A 9,912-nucleotide genomic window follows, 5' to 3' on the forward strand; every position below is an offset into this window, starting at 1 on the left:
ATGTTTGGTAGAGAATCCATTACAAGGTTCATATGAACAGTGCAGAACAGAAAAAGAAAATCAGAAGAAAGGGGCAAAAATTAGATAACAAAAGAGGCGGCTAAATTGGATATTTTTCTAGCCATAGTTGGCTAAGATTTTTGGTTTGTTTTTACCAATTCCTGTTAAGGAATAATTCACATGAATGTCCCTATCCCATAGTATAACATTTATGTTTTAAAAATATATAATTAAAAATAATTTTTAATTAAAGTTTGATTACTCCTTTAATGTTGTAATGCCTTAACAGAATGCAAGTTTCATGATCTGCTCATCCCTCAGCAGTTTATGTGCCAAAAAATATTTATTCAGTGAATGAATAAATTTAACTCTATTATAAAATATATGTAATTCTTGTGTAAGTTGAGTCATTCCTGATGATCCTTTTTTGTTGCTTTCATAAAGTCCCAAATAAAACATCTCCTCTAGATCCCATTAGAAGAAGCTCTCAGGCTGTATGGATTATACCTGAGAACTTCAGGCTAGCTTCCTGTACCCAAAGAATTCTGACCAGGTGAATGAGATTTCTTATATAACATGAGGTTCTCTGGGATCTGGCATCCTCTGTCTCTCCAGCCTTATTTTTCATCAGCTTTTGTCCTTGAACTCCCTACAACAAGCCTGCAGAGCCCCTGGGGTTCCCCAGTATGCTATCCTATTTCAAGTCTCCATGCCTTTGCTCACATTGCAGGGTTCCGATGTCTCAGATATCCCTCCAGTCCCATCCACACTCACCTCTGAAATATTTGCACATCTTTCCAGGCTTAGTTCACATCGAGCATCAAAGCATCCCTTACTAAGCCTTTTATGATGTAAGTAGGTGCAAATAATCACTTCCACTTTTGTGTCTTCATGCACACTGCACTTAATCTAGTATAACAACTATGATGCTTTATTGCCTTGTATGTTTGTGTCCCTACACTAAAAAGCAAACTCTCTGTAGGCAAGGACTGGGGCTCATTCATGTTTATATGCACAGTTTTCCTGCTGACATTCAATACATATTTGGGGAAGAAGTGAATGAAGGAGCACTATTTATTCATTTATTTTACTGAAACATAATTGATTGTACATATCTGTGGGGTACCACACTGAATATCAGTACCTATGTGCAATATGTCATACTCAGAATAATAAGTATATTCAACAGTACACAATGTAATCATTTTTTGTGGCCCTTTACCAATTTCTTGCTAAACCCCCTCCACCACCCCACCTCTGGTAACTGTAGTTCTATTCTCTCTTTTTGAAAGTTCAACATATTGTTGTGATTGCTGTATCTTTCTTTATTTCTTTTTTAATGCATTTTTCTTTTTAGCTCCCACTTGAGTGAGGACATGTGGTATTTCTCTTTCTGTGCCTGGCCTATTTCACCTAACCTAATTTTCTCTAAGTTCATCCATGCTGCTGCAAATGGCAGGATTTCATTCTTTTTTATGGCTGAGTAGTATTCCACTGTGTATATATACATTTTCCTTATCTAGTCATCTGATGATGGACATTCAGGTTGGTTCCAACTCTTGGCTACTGTAAATAGAGCTGCGATAAACACGGGGGTGCAGGTATCTCTTTGACGTGATGATTTCTATTCCTTTGGTATATACCTAGCAGTGGGATTGCTGGATCATATGGCAGTTCCATCTGTTTTTTTGTTTGAAGAACCTCCATACCATTTTCCATAATGGCTGCACTGATTTACAGTCCCACCAACAGTGTAGGAAGGTTCCCCTTTCTAAAGGACCATTATTTTAATAATGTTTAACCCTATGGAAGCTACATGTAACATTTGCATTTAACATCAATTTCAAGGAGCTGCCGCTACTTCTCGGTTCTTAAAATGATTTCTACACACATATTAAAAATGCCATTGTAGGGCCGGCCTGGTGGCGCACTGCTACAGTGCGCCGCTTGGGAGCGTGGCGGCGCTCCCACCGAGGGTTCGGATCCCACATACAGACCGGTTCCCGCTCACTGGCTGAGCGAGGTGCGGGCGCGACACTGAGGGTTGCGATCAGTTGCCGGACACAAAAAAAGACAAAAAGGAAAAAAAAAATGCCATTGTAGAATTTGAAAAGCCAGAATATTCTTCCCCCCACTGACCTTTTCTTTGGGGTTCTGGCAAATCCTTTCACTCGTCTGGGTCTCAGTTTCCTTTTTAGAGTTAATGTGGATTATTTTAAAGGTAAGTTTCAGCTCTAAAATTCTGTGATTTTATGTTTCTTTTTAAGTTTATGAGGAATAAAATATCGACATTGCAACAGGAAAAGCAAACAGGTTGTAGAAATAGAGATGACATCAAGAGTGTAAAAGAAGTTCCAAGTAAAAAACCAGAAAGATTAGGTTTTGGCACAAAAAATCTCGAATAGACAGTAGACAGGTAAAAATTGAAGAGTTAAGATGTTTCTAACTAAAGTATTATGTGTGTTTTGCTATATTTAAAATCCTAGATAAAATGTTAATGAGCATATTATAATAATATTAGTAAAAAATAGAGGAGAGAAATCACAACATATAACTCGAATGAGTCAAACTTTCACGTTCTGAGAATATTTTATCCTTTCCTCCCACAATATGGGTTTTCTAGAGGTGTTTTTTCAATATGGGTCACATGAATCTCTTTCAGATTCCATTACACTGAGTGTAGGAGACTGAAGAGAAACTGACTGAAGAGGTTGGCTTGTTTCTTTCCTGGAAAATGCCTCTTGTGGTGTTAGGGGGCAGTTTCATTGCCAAACAGATCAGGCAGGTCAGGCCTTTCCATAATCTGGAGATATTTTAGATTTTTCTTTCCCGTGTTCACATCCTTTTCATTTCCAAGCATCTGTGGATGTCGCTTGTCTAGACAATTTATTAATTTCACTTTGTGTCCAATGCAATTGTTCAGGTGTTATTCAGAATCAAAGTTTGTGACCAAATTCTTTCCTCTTTTCACCCATTTCATACTTAAAACAATTTTTACTGCTTGTTTTTTCCCTAAGAAATATTTCTTTGTAATTATTATACCTTCAGTCTTTACTTTTTCTGCAGTGACAAAAGCAAGCCCCAAACTTCTGCTTTGCTTGTTAAAAGGAGAGATATGCAAAATAGTAATAATCATAATAATGGTAATTGTGTATATCTTGTGGGATACCTATAATGTACTAGACTTTAAAATATACATTATGTCTTATATTCCTAACAACTATGAGTTCAGAATTATAACCTCAATTTTTTTAGGTAATTGTAATAGAAGCCATTTACTAGGCCAGCCACTTCTATTTACCTGATTCTATTCATTCATGCAAAAACATTCACATATAGATATTCACAGAGTCAGTAGGGGCCCAGAGGAGGAAGGGAGTCATTTTACCTGTCAGGGTTAGAAAACGCTTCCTAGAGGATGCTGAAATTCAATTCAATTGAGGAGCTGATGTTTAGAGGCTAACTTCAAAGATGTGAATCAAAATTATAAGCATCCAACTTTGACCAAACTTGGTTGAAATAAAAAACAAAAGCATACAACAAAAGCTGTAATTTACAATAATATTAATGAGAGAAATCTTGTAAAGAGAGTGAATAATCTTGCCTCTAACAGGTCGAAATCTAATAAAAATGCAAAGCTTTATTTTCAGCATATGCCACCCAGCTAATTTCATGCTTGGTCATGAGCCATACAGTGTGAGAGAATGTCACTGCATCTCTGCTAATTCCAAACTGCTATGAATCACCAATTCAGAACATGCTCCTACTGATTGTGGGTTAACATCATTAGCTCATACTTAATACATATAATGACCTTAAATATTACTTTTCCTGATTTTCTAAACTTTGAGTGAATTTATCATATTTTAACAGGTACCATATATCTAGAGAAAGGTGCATTTCATAATTAGCTTTATGTCTTACTACATTTGAATTTCTTACAGCACCTGCTGTAATAATTGTGGCAGGTACTGCTGGCTGTACACCAAAGATTCATCTTCTTCAGAGTAGTTGCTGGGAAGCAGCTGCCTAGCTAAAACTACATTTCCCAGCTTCCCTTGCATTTAGGTGTGGCCATGTGACTAGTTCTTGCCAGTGGAATGTAAACTAAAGTGATGTGTTTTGTTTCCAGGCTGAAGTACTTAAAAATGAAGTGTGCCTCTTCTGTAGTCTTTCCCCTCACCCTTTGGCCAAATAGAGAGGACTTGAAGCATTTTTGGAGGGCAGAGCCCCAAGGAGGACATAGATTGAGCTGTCTGCTGACCAGCAACTCTGGTATTGGTTATTATAGGAACGAGAAATATGCTTATATTGCCTTAAGTACCTGATATCTGTTTCAATAGCAGATGTTACCTTAATTGATGCAATACACATAATATTGTTTAATCCATAGTTTTTGAATTTTAGCATTTCTGTCCCAAATCATTTGACTCATGAAACTGAATTTAAGTGATGGTGCCTTAAGTTTATATGTACATATTTTCTATTAATTTTTGCTTCCCCATTTCTACAAACCAGAATAAGTCCATGTGAGGCTATTAGTATGTTAAAATTGGAGTTTTATACAGTATGTATGTGACTCATTTAATACCTCAAAAAAATGGTATGCAATATCAGTAGATTAACTGGTTAGGATAGCAGGTTTCTCTGGATTTCCTGTTTTTGTTTTCCCCACGATTACCAGAAGAGAATCAGCTTTGGCACAGGTTTTAGTGGATAATGTCTAATGTAGGAAACCAGGGAACCTGAATTTTATCTTGCCTACACCACAAACTCCATTAAATATTAATTTAGCTTGCTTCTGAGAAGGGAGAGGCTACAGCTAGCACCCACTAAATAATAAATTGATTTTGCAACTTCTGAATTGTTTACACAGTATCATTTACTTTTTCTTCTTAATTAGGCTTCTCGTGTTTTGGACAGCCTTTGTTTTTTGGCCTGCTCACCAAGGGGCAGGCAGAGATGAAGTTGAAATCAACCTATCTAGTTATATTTGAGAACTTACAGTCATGTTCTCTGCAGGTTTTGGATGATTTCTGTTCACTGGTAGGTATGTGTTTACAGATTAATTTTAGTCTTAGTTGCCTCTCACCCAATCAAATATTGTGTGGGTGGTAAATTCTAGGAAACTTGAAAAAATTTTAAAACACTCTACCATCCTAGTATGGGGATGACCATAATTAGAGGAAACAGTAGGTTATGTTAGAAACTGTTTACGGTTCGGAGCTGGAGTTTTGACTCTTTCCTGTATATTTCATTGATACTCCCCAACCCTTGGTGGTCTTTTGGTTTGTGGATCATAGCTAGGCCAGGGGGTTAGCCAGAGTTCTCAGTGAAGCAGCAAAAGAGGTTATGTGTGGCATAGAGGCAGAACTGGTACACCCACTTGTCTGGGTTGGGGAGGAAGTGGAGGCTGGGGTAAGCAAAGGGCTGTTTTTGCTTTTAGACAGTGCCAAAGCATCTCAGACTGGGGTTTCAGCTTTATTTTTGTTAATGCGGAGTTGGTTCAGACACAAGTAAAATTGTGGTGTGTTAACCTCTGGTGAGATTTCAAATATATGTCTTGTTTCATCATTCTTGGTCTCTTAAGAATCCAGTTTATCTATCATATCTTAGAGATGATTGTATTCTGAAATTAGAAGGAAATAGGTGACAAACTTTCATTTAAGTATTGTAATCTCTGACTGTTTGGGATTAAATAAATAAAACAACATTTTACTTTTTCTTTTTTTTTTTGTCCTTTTTGTGACTGGTAAGGGGATCGCAACCCTTGGCCTGGTGTTGTCCGCACCGCGCTCAGCCAGTGAGCGCACCGGCCATCCCTATATAGGATCCGAACCCGTGGCGGTAGCACTGCTGTGCTCCCAGCACCGCACTCTTCTGAGTGCATAAGGGGATCGCAACCCTTGGCCTGGTGTTGTCCGCACCGCGCTCAGCCAGTGAGCGCACCGCCCATCCCTATATAGGATCTGAACCCATGGCGGTAGCACTGCTGTGCTCCCAGCACCGCACTCTTCTGAGTGCGTCATGGGGCCGGCCCTTACTTTTTCTTTTTAATGAGTAGGATAAAAATCCTATATATAGTAAATTTATTTTTCTAAAATGTATTTTACTTTCAAATTATTTTTGTAAAATTGGGCAACTGATTTATTTCTTGTGGTCCTATCTTCTATACTGAGTGTTAACCAGGTAGGCAGGAGTACTTGGATCAGGAAATAAAATTAGTTAAACTTTTATCCTACTGTACCAGGTATGAGTGAACACATGGCTATCTGTGTGTAGATCTTTCTCTTACACAAAGGATTTGAGGTTTTTTTTTTTACAAAAATTCAGGTAACATAAAAGTATATAGTAAATAGTTGAGGAATTTGGAAAGAGAAAGATAAGAAATCAATACAATGTGTAAGTGTTGAAGTAAATATTGCACAAAAATATAAAACATCTAGTTCTATATATTGGCTTATATGTATTAATTGGCTTATAAATATTAATTTTAGTTGCTTTGAAATAATATAATTTAGTATTCAATGCTTAAAATTCACCAATTTCAGTTGTTTTAATTTAAAAATATGCACTGTATTCATTCAGCTAATCAAAAAGCATTTTTGAAAAAAAAGTGGCAGGAGTTCCCCCCCAAAAAGAGGAGACCTCTCTATAAAAGACAGCATTTCCTTACTGCATGTCCTCACTCATAAGAGGGAGCTAAGAAAGAAAGAAAGACCACAATAAAATGTTTAACTTTCAGAAGGAGAGAACAGAACTATAGTTGCTAGAAGTGGGAAAAGAGGAGGTGGAGGGGGGCTAGGGAGTAATTGGGTAAGAGACTCAAAGAGTGATTATAATTTGTGATGATGAATATGCTAATAATATTGATTTGATCATCACATACTGTACACAAATACCGATAGTCAACTCCGTACCTCATAAATATGTATAATAAAAAATAAATAATTTTTTTAGAAAAAAAAAGATAGTATTTACTAGTCTAGTACTATGATTCCAGTCCTAGAATCTTCCAACTGAAAGAGCAATGGTAGGAAGGCAGGCGTGGAGAAAAGAAGGGGTAAGTCTTGACTGTGGTTCCCTTTTAGCTCTGATACAACTCAACTCCTAGGAGGGCAGAAAAATCACAAAAATGGAGACTAGAGCAAAAGTTTTGGTTCAGATAAAAAAGTATGTTCTCAATGACAGTCAATTCAGTGTACTGAGAAAGCGGTACTGGAATTGGCATTTTGAGGTGGGGGATTTCTTATAGCATGTGGGTCTTTTCTACTATCCATTAGCTTTTAATCAGGTGCCAAATTGAAAGATTTCCGTGGCATGCGTCCTTCGACTTTACTTAGCTTTCTAGCTCAGAGGTCAGCAAGCCCTTGGGCCAAATCCACCTACAGCTTATTTTTGTAGATGAAGTTTTATTGATTGTCACAGGGCCACACCCACTCAATTATGCATGGTCTAAAATTGCTTTAGCCTTACAACAGAGAGTTGAGTAGTTGTGACAGAGAACGTATGGCCTGCAAAGCCTAAAATGTTTACAATCTGGCTCTTTACCGAAAAAGTTTGCTTACCTCTGTTCCAGATGAAATATCTTTCTTATTTTAATCTGTTCTTTAACTGAAGAATATTAGTCAGTCCTTCACCTAGTCCGGACTTTGACCTTCTACTTGTAGCAAGTCATTTTTGAGGTATAATGGACAGTATTCCATGTGCTGTTTCAGATGCGTGGGCCTAGCTTTGAACTATACAATGCAATGTTTTCTGCTTTGTTTTCATTTTCTGATAATGCCTTGCATTATAGTAAGCATAGGACATGTTCTTTAACTGAAGAATATTAGTCAGTCCTTCACCTAGTCCGGACTTTGACCTTCTACTTATAGCAAGTCATTTTTGAGGTATAATGGACAGTATTCCATGTGCTGTTTCAGATGCGTGGCCTAGCTTTGAACTATACAATGCAATGTTTTCTGCTTTGTTTTCATTCTTTCTGATAATGCCTTGCATTATAGTAAGCATAGGACACTGAATCAATGATATTAGGGATAAATAATGATCCTTGAATCCCTTTCTTTGGTCATAAGCAAAGCTTATTATATACAATCTTGTAAATCTGCTTGGAATTTCTGCCAAGTATAAATAACCCTACTTTCATCTGACATGTAGCTCATCTGACACTTATTTGTCAATTTTTCTGCCTTTTCCCTACAGTCCCTTGTGAGAAAATTCTGTAATTAGCCCTGTTGTTCTCACTTTTACTAACTCAAAGATCTTAGTATCAATTGTAAATCTGGGATTTTAATTGAATAATAATATCAATATCTTTAATATATACTGTCCTTTAAAAGTTTAAAGTATTGTCAGATTGATTACCTGAATTGATGCTTATAATAGTGTTTGCCTCTGGGAAAGGGATTCATTGGCTAGAGACAAGGATGGGAGGGAGACTTAAACTTTCACAGAAATAAATTGTGTTGCTTTCATTTTTGTATAATGTATACATTAGTTATATATTACTGAGTAACAAATTACCACAAGCTCAGCAACTTAAAACAATATATTATCTCAGAGTTTCTGTGGGTCAGGAATGTAGGTGTGGCTTAACTAGGTCTTGTGTGTCAGGGTCTCTCACAAAGCTGGTATTAAAATGTTAGCCAGGGCTGGGGTCTCATCTGAAGGCTTGATTGTGGAAGAATCTGCTTCCAAGCTTACATGGTTGTTAGCAGGGTTCCTTGAAGACTATTGAACTGAGGGCCACAGTTCCCAGTTGTCTGTTGGCTGGAGGCCTCCCCAGTTTTTCTCCAAAATGACAGCTTGCTTCATCAAAGCGTGCAAGTTGAGAAGGCAATAGAGGGAGTCTTCCAGAAAAATAAAAGTCAAAATTTCAAGTAACTCAAACATGAAAGTGTCATTCCATCACTTTTGCCATATTCTATTCTGTACAACAAGTTGTTAGGCAACCCCACAGTGAAGGGGAGGGAATTACACAATAGTGTGAATACCAGGAGTTGGGGATCACAGGGGGCTATTTTAGAGTCAGGTCACCACAAAATTAGTAAAATTAAATACATAAAAGTATGCTTTTAGATATCCAAGGCCTTTTAATGAAAATACAAGTCTCAATATAATATTTAAAATATGATTCTATTTTTGTAAATAAAAAAGAACATGTGCATCTATACATATATACATATATGTGAAAATGTATATAAAGTGATGAAAAGGACACACATCAAATGGTTAGCAATGATTATGTCTGTGGAGGAGAGTGAGAGAGGGGTGGGTATAAAGAAACTTTCACAATTTAATCTAGCTCTTTGTTTTTTTCTCAACACCATGAGAAAGGAATTATGATCATTTTATAAAATTGTAGGGGATAAATGGCTTTACTTAATTGCAGGATCAGGATTTGGAACATAGTCTGCCTAAACATCCAAGATTTTTTTGTCCTATTTATTTATTTCTAAACTAAATTGTTTTATTCAGATAAATAATTAAACATTTTAAAAGATTATAAGAATGGTCAATGTCAGTTTCTCCACCAATACCTGGCTAACATCATTGGGTGGTCATCTCCATCCAATATGTCTGGTTATTAAACCATCTTTTAAACTATAAAACAGAAATTTGTATTTAATCCTATGGTAGGTTCTGTGGTTTGAATGTTTTTGTTCCCTCCAAAATTCATGTTGAAACTTAATCTCTAATGCAACAATATTGGGAGGTGTGGTGGATTAGGTGCCCTTATGAAAGGGCTTGACAGAGGGAATTGCCCCTTTTTTGCCCTTCCACCTTCCAGCATGTAAAGACACAGCATTACTCCCCAACCAGAGGAGGCAGCAACAAAACGCCATCTTGGAAGCAGACAGCAGCCCTCACTAGACAACCACACCTGCACGTGCCTTGTTCTTGGACTTC

Source organism: Galeopterus variegatus, unplaced genomic scaffold, assembly GCF_000696425.1.
Source record: "Galeopterus variegatus unplaced genomic scaffold, G_variegatus-3.0.2 Scaffold1019, whole genome shotgun sequence".
NCBI lineage: Eukaryota > Metazoa > Chordata > Mammalia > Dermoptera > Cynocephalidae > Galeopterus > Galeopterus variegatus.